Source organism: Cherax quadricarinatus, chromosome 28, assembly GCF_038502225.1.
Source record: "Cherax quadricarinatus isolate ZL_2023a chromosome 28, ASM3850222v1, whole genome shotgun sequence".
Lineage (NCBI taxonomy): Eukaryota > Metazoa > Arthropoda > Malacostraca > Decapoda > Parastacidae > Cherax > Cherax quadricarinatus.
The window spans coordinates 40,783,022-40,795,902 of NC_091319.1; positions in this window are offsets into that span (position 1 = coordinate 40,783,022).

A 12,881-nucleotide genomic window follows, 5' to 3' on the forward strand; every position below is an offset into this window, starting at 1 on the left:
TACCTTACTACATCACCCAAGACTACCTTACTAAATCACCTAAGACTACCTTACTACATCACCCAAGACTACCTTACTACATCACCCTAGACTACCTTCCAACCTCACCTAAGACTACCTTACTACATCACCCAAGACTACCTTACTACATCACCCAAGACGACCTTACTACATCACCAAGACTACCTTACTACATCACCAAGACTACCTTACTACATCACTAAGACTACCTTAGTACATCACCAAGACTACCTTACTACATCACCCAAGACTACCTTACTACATCACGCAAGACTACCTTACTACATCACGCAAGACTACCTTACTACATCACCTAGACTACCTTACTACATCACCAAGACTACCTTACTACATCACCCAAGAATACCTTACTACATCACCAAGACTACCTTACTACATCACCAAGACTACCTTATTACATCACCCAAGACTACCTTACTACATCACCAAGACTACCTTACTACATCACCAAGACTACCTTACTACATCATCAAGACTACCTTACTACATCACCAAAACTGCCTTACTACATCACCCAAGACTACCTTACTACATCACCCAAGAGTACCTTACTACATCACCCAAGACGACCTTACTACATCACCCAAGAGTGCCTTACTACATCGCCCAAGACTACCTTACTATATCGCCCAAGACTACCTTACTACATCACCCAAGACTACCTTACTACATCACCCAAGACTACCTTACTACATCACCCAAGACTACCTTACTACATCACGCAAGATTACCTTACTACATCACCCAAGACTACCTTACTACATCACCCAAGACTACCTTACTACATCACCCAAGACTACATTACTACATCACCCAAGACTACCTTACTGTATCACCAAGACTACCTTGCTACTTCACCCAAGATTACCTTACTACATCACCCAAGACTACCTTACTACATCACGCAAGATTACCTTACTACATCACCCAAGACTACCTTACTACATCACCCAAGACTACCTTACTACATCACCCAAGACTACATTACTACATCGCCCAAGACTACCTTACTGTATCACCAAGACTACCTTGCTACTTCACCTAAGATTACCTTACTACATCACCCAAGACTACCTTACTACATCACCAAGACTACCTTACTACATCACCAAGACTACCTTACTACATCACCAAGACTACCTTACTACATCACCAAGACTACCTTACTACATCGCCCAAGACTACCTTACTACATCACAAGACTACCTTACTACATCGACCAAGACTACCTTACTACATCACCAAGTCTACCTTACTACATCACCAAGACTACCTTACTACATCGCCCAAGACTACCTTACTACATCACCAAGACTAGCTTACTACATCGACCAAGACTACCTTACTACATCACCCAAGACTACCTTACTACATCACCCAAGACTACCTTACTACATCACCCAAGACTACCTTACTATATCACCAAGACTACCTTACTACATCACTAAGACAACCTTACTACATCACCAAAACTACCTTACAACATCACCCAAGACTACCTTACTACATCACCCAAGACTACCTTATTACATCACCCTAGTCTACTTTACTACTTCATCGAAGACTACCTTACTACATCACCCAAGACTACCTTACTATTTCACCTAAGACTACCTTACTACATCACCCAAGACTACCTTACTACATCACCCTAGACTACCTTCCAACCTCACCTAAGACTACCTTACTACATCACCCAAGACTACCTTACTACATCACCCAAGACGACCTTACTACATCACCAAGACTACCTTACTACATCACCAAGACTACCTTACTACATCACTAAGACTACCTTAGTACATCACCAAGACTACCTTACTACATCACCCAAGACTACCTTACTACATCACGCAAGACTACCTTACTACATCACCAAGACTACCTTAGTACATCACCAAGACTACCTTACTACATCACCCAAGACTACCTTACTACGTCACCCAAGACTACCTTAATACATCACCCAAGACTACCTTACTACATCACCAAGACTACCTTACTACATCACCAAGACTACCTTATTACATCACCCAAGACTACCTTACTACATCACCAAGAGTACCTTACTACATCACCGAGACTACCTTACTACATCATCAAGACTACCTTACTACCTCCCCCAAGACTACCTTACTACATCACCCGAGATTACCTTACTACATTACCCAAGACTACCTTACTACCTCCCCGAAGACAACCTTACTACATCACCCAGGATTACCTTACTACATCACCCAAAACTACCTTAGTACCTCCCCCAAGACTACCTTACTGTATCACCAAGACTACCTTGCTACTTCACCCAAGATTACCTTACTACATCACCCAAGACTACCTTACTACATCACGCAAGATTACCTTACTACATCACCCAAGACTACCTTACTACATCACCCAAGACTACCTTACTACATCACCCAAGACTACATTACTACATCGCCCAAGACTACCTTACTGTATCACCAAGACTACCTTGCTACTTCACCCAAGATTACCTTACTACATCACCCAAGACTACCTTACTACATCACCAAGACTACCTTACTACATCACCAAGACTACCTTACTACATCACCAAGACTACCTTACTACATCACCAAGACTACCTTACTACATCGCCCAAGACTACCTTACTACATCACAAGACTACCTTACTACATCGACCAAGACTACCTTACTACATCACCAAGTCTACCTTACTACATCACCAAGACTACCTTACTACATCGCCCAAGACTACCTTACTACATCACCAAGACTAGCTTACTACATCGACCAAGACTACCTTACTACATCACCCAAGACTACCTTACTACATCACCCAAGACTACCTTACTACATCACCCAAGACTACCTTACTATATCACCAAGACTACCTTACTACATCACTAAGACAACCTTACTACATCACCAAGACTACCTTACAACATCACCCAAGACTACCTTACTACATCACCCAAGACTACCTTATTACATCACCCTAGTCTACTTTACTACTTCATCGAAGACTACCTTACTACATCACCCAAGACTACCTTACTATATCACCAAAGACTACCTTACTACATCACCCAAGACTACCTTACTACATCACCCTAGACTACCTTCCAACCTCACCTAAGACTACCTTACTACATCACCCAAGACTACCTTACTACATCACCCAAGACGACCTTACTACATCACCAAGACTACCTTACTACATCACCAAGACTACCTTACTACATCACTAAGACTACCTTAGTACATCACCAAGACTACCTTACTACATCACCCAAGACTACCTTACTACATCACGCAAGACTACCTTACTACATCACCAAGACTACCTTAGTACATCACCAAGACTACCTTACTACATCACCCAAGACTACCTTACTACGTCACCCAAGACTACCTTAATACATCACCCAAGACTACCTTACTACATCACCAAGACTACCTTACTACATCACCAAGACTACCTTATTACATCACCCAAGACTACCTTACTACATCACCAAGAGTACCTTACTACATCACCGAGACTACCTTACTACATCATCAAGACTACCTTACTACCTCCCCCAAGACTACCTTACTACATCACCCGAGATTACCTTACTACATTACCCAAGACTACCTTACTACCTCCCCGAAGACAACCTTACTACATCACCCAGGATTACCTTACTACATCACCCAAAACTACCTTAGTACCTCCCCCAAGACTACCTTACTACATCACCCGAGATTACCTTACTACATCACAGAAGATTACCTTACTACCTCCCCCAAAACTACTTTACTACCTCCCCCAAAACTTTCTTACTACATCACCCAAGACTACCTTACTACATCACCCGAGATTACCTTACTACATCACCCAAGACTACCTTACTACCTCCCCCAAGACTACCTTACTACATCACTCAGGATTACCTTACTACATTACCCAAAACTACCTTATTACCTCCCCCAAGGCTACCCTACTTCATCGCCCAAGACTACCTTAATACATCACCCCAAGGGGTTTGATCATAAAGGATCTAAGACGAAGTGGGAGTTGTCACAGTTGCTATTTGCTGATGACATTGTGCTTTTGGGAGATTCTGAAGAGAAGTAACAGAAGTTGGTGGATGAGTTAGATAGGTTATGTAAAAGAAGAAAATTAAAAGTGAATATAAGAAGGAGTAAGGTGGTGAGGATAAAAAAAAAAATAAGAACATAAGAACATAAGAAAGAAGGAACACTGCAACAGGCCTACTGACCCAAGCGGAGCAGGTCCATGTTTTCCCCCCGGATTTGACCAATGACCCACCCCCCGGATTATCCCAATGACCCACCCAGCCTGGCCATCTCCACTCAAGGATGGAGCACTGCACCAGACCGAGCAGCACAAGCTCGTCAGGTCAACTCACACCCACACACACCCACTAATGTATTTATCTCACCTATTTTTAAAACTACACAACGTTTTAGCCTCAATAACTGTACTCCGGAGTTTGTTCCACTCATCCACAACTCTATTACCAAACCTTCCTGAATCTGAATTTTTCCAACTTGAAACCATTGCTGCGAGTCCTGTCATGGCTGGAAATTTTCAGCACGATATTTACATCCCCTTTATTTATTCCCGTTTTCCATTTATACACCTCGATCATATCCCCCCTAATTCTACGCCTTTCGAGAGAGTGCAGATTCAAGGACCTCAGTCTATCCTCATAGGGAAGATTTCTGATACATGGGATCATCTTTGTCATCCTCCTTTGTACGTTTTCCAGAGCATTTATATCCATTCTGTAATACGATGACCAGAACTGAGCAGCGTAGTCTAAATGAGGCCTAACCAAGGATATATAGAGTTGAAGAACAACCTGAGGACTTCTATTATTTATACTTCTAGATATGAAGCCAAGAATTCTGTTAGCTTTATTGAGAACACTAATGCACTGTTGTCTTGGTTTTAGATTACTGCTAACCAGAACTCCTAAATCCTTTTCGCAATCGGTAATATTAAGATCTACATTATTTAGTTTATATGTGGCATGGTTTTTTAACTGTCCAACATTCAGAACTTTGCATTTGTCAATATTAAACTGCATCTGCCACTTCTCCGACCATTGCGTCAGTCTATTCAAATTATCCTGGAGTACTCTAATATCCTCATTAGAATGAACTGGACGGCCTATTTTAGTGTCATCAGCAAATTTGCTTATGTCGCCATTTATTCCCTCATCTATGTCGTTTATGTAAATTGTGAACAACAACGGGCCCAACACTGACCCCTGAGGAACACCGCTTGTGACGTGCCCCCATTCTGATTTCTCCCCACTTATGCAAACTCTCTGCTGCCTATTTGTCAGCCATGCCTCTACCCAGGAAAAAATTTCTCCTCCTATTCCGTGTGCCTTAAGTTTCCTCAATAGCCTCTGATGTGGAACTCTATCGAAAGCCTTACTGAAGTCTATATACACAATATCATACTCATTACCATGATCTACCTCCTCAAACACCTTAGTGAAAAAAGTTAGTAAATTCGTAAGACAAGAACGCCCCTTTGGAAAACCGTGTTGAGATTCATTGATCAATCGGTGCCTGTCAAGATGGCTACGAATTGCTTCTGCAATTATTGATTCCATAAATTTTCCCACTATGGAGGTAAGGCTTATTGGTCTATAGTTTGAAGCCAAGGACCTGTCACATGCCTTGTAAATAGGTATAACATTTGCCATTTTCCACTTATCAGGCACTATGCCAGTTTGTAGCGATATGTTGAAAAGATTAGGCAAAGGTATTACCTGGAGTTTACCTGGAGAGAGTTCCGGGGGTCAACGCCCCCGAGGCCCGGTCTGTGACCAGGCCTCCTGGTGGATCAGAGCCTGATCAACCAGGCTGTTACTGCTGGCTGCACGCAATTCAACGTACGAACCACAGCCCGGCTGGTCAGGTACCGACTTTAGGTGCTTGTCCAGTGCCAGCTTGAAGACTGCCAGGGGTCTATTGGTAATCCCCCTTATGTATGCTGGGAGGCAGTTGAACAGTCTCGGGCCCATGACACTTATTGTATTGTCTCTTAACGTGCTAGTGACACCCCTGCTTTTCATTGGGGGGATGTTGCATCGTCTGCCAAGTCTTTCGCTTTCGTTGTGAGTGATTTTCGTGTGCAAGTTCGGTACTAGTCCTTCTCGGATTTTCCAGGTGTATATAATCATGTATCTCTTCCGCCTGTGTTCCAGGGAATACAGGTTCAGGAGCTTTAAGCGCTCCCAGTAATTGAGGTGTTTTATTTCCGTTATGCGCGCCGTGAAGGTTCTCTGTACATTTTCTAGGTCAACAATTTCACCTGCCTTGAAAGGTGCTGTTAGTGTGCAGCAATATTCCAGCCTAGATAGAACAAGTGACCTGAAGAGTGTCATCATGGGCTTGGCATCCCTAGTTTTGAAGGTTCTCATTATCCATCCTGTCATTTTTCTAGCAGCTGCAATTGATATAATGTTATGGTCCTTGAAGGTGAGATCCTCTGACATGATCACTCCCAGGTCTTTGACGTTTGTTTTTCGCTCTATTTTGTGGCCGGAATTTGTTTTGTATTCTGATGAAGTTTTGATTTCCTCGTGTCTACCATATCGGAGTAATTGAAATTTCTCATCGTTGAACTTCATATTGTTTTCTGCAGCCCACTGAAAGATTTGGTTGATGTCCGCCTGGAGCGTTGCAGTGTCTGCAATGGAAGACACTGTCATGCAGATTCGGGTGTCATCTGCAAAGGAAAACACGGTGCTGTGGCTGACATCCTTGTCTATGTCAGATATGAGGATGAGAAACAAGATGGGAGTGAGTACTGTGCCTTGTGAAACAGAGCTTTTCACCGTAGCCGCCTCGGACTTTACTCTGTTGACTACTACTCTTTGTGTTCTGTTTGTGAGGAAATTATAGTTCTATCTACCAACTCTTCCTGTTATTCCTTTAGCACGCATTTTGTGCACTATTACGCCATGGTCACACTTGTCGAAGGCTTTTACAAAGTCTGTATATATTACATCTGCATTCTTTTTGTCTTCTAGTGCACTTAGATCCTTGTCGTAGTGATCCAATAGTTGAGACAGACAGGAGCGACCTGCTCTTAATCCATGTTGCCCTGGGTTGTGTAATTGATGGGTTTCTAGATGGGTGGCAATCTTGCTTCTTAGGACCCTTACAAAGATTTTTATGATATGGGATGTTAGTGCTATCGGTCTGTAGTGTGGGACGACCCCCGTGTCCATGGTCACTCTCCTTAGGATGGTAAAAGCTCGTGATAGGGGCTTCTTGCAGTTTTTGATGAACATGGAGTTCCATGAGTCTGGCCCTGGGTGCATGGGCATGTCATTTATCGCCTCTTCGAAGTCATTTGGCGTCAGGATAACATCGGATAGGCTTGTGTTAACCAAATTCTGTGGCTCTCTCATAAAAAAATTGAATTTGATCTTCGACTCTCAGTCTGCTAAGTTCCTCTTTACATCCCTTTAATACCCTTGCAAACAGTTCATCAGGACCTGGGGATTTGTTAGGTTTTAGTTTCTCTATTTGTCTGAGGACCATGTCACTAGTTACCGCAATCGTACATAGTTTATTATCATCCTGTTCTACATAATCTACTATTTCAGGAATATCGCTAGTATTTTCCTGGATGAAAACTGAGAGGAAGTAGGTATTTAGAATTTCACACATATTCTTATTACTGTCAGTGATCTGACCAGAGTTACTCTTAAGTGGGCCAATCTTGTCCCTAATCTTACTTCTGTATACCTGAACTGGTAACGAAAGGCTGGATATCAGACTGGAGGGAGAGAATAGGTGAGTTAATTCAGATATTTAGGTGTGGACGTATCAGCAGGTGGGTCTGTGAAAGATGAGGTGAATCATAGAATTGATGAAGGGTAAAAGGTAAGTGGTGCACTTAGGAGTCTGTGGGGACAAAGAACTTTGTCCAAGGAAGCAAAAAGAGGAATGTATGAGAGTATAGCTATTCCAACGATCTTATATGGATGTGAAGAATGAGTGGCGAATGATGCAACAAGGGGAGGGCCCGAGGCAGTGGAGAGGTCGTGTCTGAGGGCAATGTGTGGTGTGAATATAATGCACAGAATTCGCATTTAGGAAATTAGAAGGCGGTGCAGAATTACTAGAGGGTTGAGACGGGGTTGTGGAGGTGGTTCAAACAAAATAGAATAGCTTCAAGAATATATAATTCTGTAGTGGAAGGAAGGCGGGGTAAGGGTGAGCCTACGAAAGGTTAGAGGGAGGGGATAAAAGTGGTTTTGTGTGCAAGGGGCTTGGACTTCCAGCAAGCATGCCTGAGTGGATTAGGAGAGAATGGAGACAAATGGGTTTTAGGACTTGACGTGCTGTTGGAGTGTTAGCAAGGTAACATTTATGAAGGATTCAGGGAAACCTACAGGCCGGACTTGAGCCCTGGAGATGGGAAGTACAGTGTCTACACTCTGAAGGAGGGGTGTTAAATGTTGCAGTTTTATAACTGTAGTGTAAAGCATCCCTCTGGCAAGACAGTGATGGAGTGAATGATGGTGAAAGATTTTCTTTTTCAGGCCACCCTGCCTTGTTTGGTGACGGCATATATATATATATATATATATATATATATATATATATATATATATATATATATATATATATATATATATATATATATATATATATATATGTCGTGCCGAATATGTAAAATTGGTCAATTAGCAAGAACTCATTTCAAATTAAGTCCTTTCTGAAATTTTCTCTTATACGTTTAAAGATATATTTTTTCATTAATGTTAATGTAAAAAAATTTAATTTTGCACCAAAAGAATCTTAGAAAACTTACCTAACCTTGTTATAACAAGAGCAATTTATTTTAGCCTAACCCAACTAAATATATTTTAGATTTGTTTACCGTAATTTAATATTAAACAAACACAGTGAAATATAATTTTTTCGTTAGGTTCAGAATGATTTTGGCGAAATTATTGCATACACAAATTTTCACTTGTCCTATATGGCAAGATGAACGTTGCTATTTAAGCCAAGATCGCAAGTTCTGCTTATTCGGCACGACATATATATATATATATATATATATATATATATAGATATATATATATATATATATATATATATATATATATATATATATATATATATATTTTTATATAGGATGGGGTCCACCTCTGGTGTAAATTGTGGGACCCATTGCCTCGGAGAAGTGCATAATATCTATATATATTTTATTTTTTTTTATTTATTATCACACCGGCCGATTCCCACCAAGGCAGGGTGGCCCGAAAAAGAAAAACTTTCACCATCATTCACTCCATCACTGTCTTGCCAGAAGGGTGCTTTACACTACAGTTTTTAAACTGCAACATTAACACCCCTCCTTCAGAGTGCAGGCACTGTACTTCCCATCTCCAGGACTCAAGTCCGGCCTGCCGGTTTCCCTGAATCCCTTCATAAATGTTACTTTGCTCACACTCCAACAGCACGTCAAGTATTAAAAACCATTTGTCTCCATTCACTCCTATCAAACACGCTCAAGCATGCCTGCTGGAAGTCCAAGCCCCTCGCACACAAAACCTCCTTTACCCCCTCCCTCCAACCCTTCCTAGGCCGACCCCTACCCCGCCTTCCTTCCACTACAGACTGATACACTCTTGAAGTCATTCTGTTTCGCTCCATTCTCTCTACATGTCCGAACCACCTCAACAACCCTTCCTCAGCCCTCTGGACAACAGTTTTGGTAATCCCGCACCTCCTCCTAACTTCCAAACTACGAATTCTCTGCATTATATTCACACCACACATTGCCCTCAGACATGACATCTCCACTGCCTCCAGCCTTCTCCTCGCTGCAACATTCATCACCCACGCTTCACACCCATATAAGAGCGTTGGTAAAACTATACTCTCATACATTCCCCTCTTTGCCTCCAAGGACAAAGTTCTTTGTCTCCACAGACTCCTAAGTGCACCACTCACTCTTTTTCCCTCATCAATTCTATGATTCACCTCATCTTTCATAGACCCATCCGCTGACACGTCCACTCCCAAATATCTGAATACGTTCACCTCCTCCATACTCTCTCCCTCCAATCTGATATTCAATCTTTCATCACCTAATCTTTTTGTTATCCTCATAACCTTACTCTTTCCTGTATTCACCTTTAATTTTCTTCTTTTGCACACCCTACCAAATTCATCCACCAATCTCTGCAACTTCTCTTCAGAATCTCCCAAGAGCACAGTGTCATCAGCAAAGAGCAGCTGTGACAACTCCCACTTTGTGTGTGATTCTTTATCTTTTAACTCCACGCCTCTTGCCAAGACCCTCGCATTTACTTCTCTTACAACCCCATCTATAAATATATTAAACAACCACGGTGACATCACACATCCTTGTCTAAGGCCTACTTTTACTGGGAAAAAATTTCCCTCTTTCCTACATACTCTAACTTGAGCCTCACTATCCTCGTAAAAACTCTTCACTGCTTTCAGTAACCTACCTCCTACACCATACACTTGCAACATCTGCCACATTGCCCCCCTATCCACCCTGTCATACGCCTTTTCCAAATCCATAAATGCCACAAAGACCTCTTTAGCCTTATCTAAATACTGTTCACTTATATGTTTCACTGTAAACACCTGGTCCACACACCCCCTACCTTTCCTAAAGCCTCCTTGTTCATCTGCTATCCTATTCTCCGTCTTACTCTTAATTCTTTCAATTATAACTCTACCATACACTTTACCAGGTACACTCAACAGACTTATCCCCCTATAATTTTTGCACTCTCTTTTATCCCCTTTGCCTTTATACAAAGGAACTATGCATGCTCTCTGCCAATCCCTAGGTACCTTACCCTCTTCCATACATTTATTAAACAATTGCACCAACCACTCCAAAACTATATCCCCACCTGCTTTTAACATTTCTATCTTTATCCCATCAATCCCGGCTGCCTTACCCCCTTTCATTTTACCTACTGCCTCACGAACTTCCCCCACACTCACAACTGGCTCTTCCTCACTCCTACAAGATGTTATTCCTCCTTGCCCTATACACGAAATCACAGCTTCCCTATCTTCATCAACATTTAACAATTCCTCAAAATATTCCTTCCATCTTCCCAATACCTCTAACTCTCCATTTAATAACTCTCCTCTCCTATTTTTAACTGACAAATCCATTTGTTCTCTAGGCTTTCTTAACTTGTTAATCTCACTCCAAAACTTTTTCTTATTTTCAACAAAATTTGTTGATAACATCTCACCCACTCTCTCATTTGCTCTCTTTTTACATTGCTTCACCACTCTCTTAACCTCTCTCTTTTTCTCCATATACTCTTCCCTCCTTGCATCACTTCTACTTTGTAAAAACTTCTCATATGCTAACTTTTTCTCCCTTACTACTCTCTTTACATCATCATTCCACCAATCGCTCCTCTTCCCTCCTGCACCCACTTTCCTGTTTATATATATATATATATATATATATATATATATATATATATATATATATATATATTTATATATATATATATATATATATATATATATATATATATATATATATATATATATATATATATATATATATATATATATATATATATATATATATATATATATATATATATATATACTAAAATTTGTGTATGCAATAATTTCGCAAAGTTCATTCTGAGCCTAAGGAAAAAATACATTTTATTGTATTTGTTTATTATTAAATTATTATAAACTTATCTAAAATATATTTAGTTTGATTAGGCTAAATTAAATTGCGCTATTTATAATAAGGTTAGGTAAGTTTCCTAAGGTTCTTTTGGTACAAAGTAATTAATTTTTACATTAACAGAACTGAAAAAATATATCTTTGAACGTAAATTTTAGGTAAAGTAGGTAAAATTGGTCAATTAGGAAGAACTCATTGAAAATTAAGTCCTTTCTAAACTTTTTACATCTTTATCCCCTAAAATAGTTGATACATTATGATATAAATACATTTTGCGGTACTGTGTTGCTTGATGGGGTTTAAAATCTATCTGTTACATCTTTTTCACCTTTTCACTACCAGACAAAACAATTTTAACTCCTAAAATAGAGATTAATGTCCAGTTGGAGAATTACACTCATCATGGTATATATCCACAGTTAGAAATATTGAAGGAAATGAGTGAAAAAATTATTATTAAAATATATTCTTGCATTATGTTGGACGACCAACTATGAGGCTCAGAGGTCTGGTTCTACACTAATATTAACGTAACAAGAAAATTGAAACTCATGGATTAGTTCTAAATGCAGCATTAATGTTTACCTAAGATGAACTTTGTGTTGGTAGATTACTGGCAAGAGAAGACTGACCTGCAGAGGGAGATCAATGAGATGTGTTACACTCGGTGTAACACCACTACGTACCTTCCCACCCCAAGTCATGCCTCTCTCTCAACACACAACATGGCGCACACTTCACTCGGTCTCAAGTTTCTTGCTAGCACCATCAAGGCTTTATGTCGTCGTGGAGCATTCAACCACATGGTTAGTGTTTTTATGTATTTTTGTACGTTAACTTAAATCTTCACATTTTTTTCAAAAATAATTCTTCAAAATTGTTATTGACACTCCCTTATAGAATATAAAAAAAAATTGATATATGTGCAACATCTGGGTATCTTTATTGTATACATTTGGCCATCCAGTGGCATTATCAATACAAATTCAAGGACATAATTGGAAGACACTAGAACTATTTACAGAAGATGAGGTAATCAGTCCCTCAGCTTTGGAGTTGGTGAAGAGAACCGTAGTCGTGAAGAGTC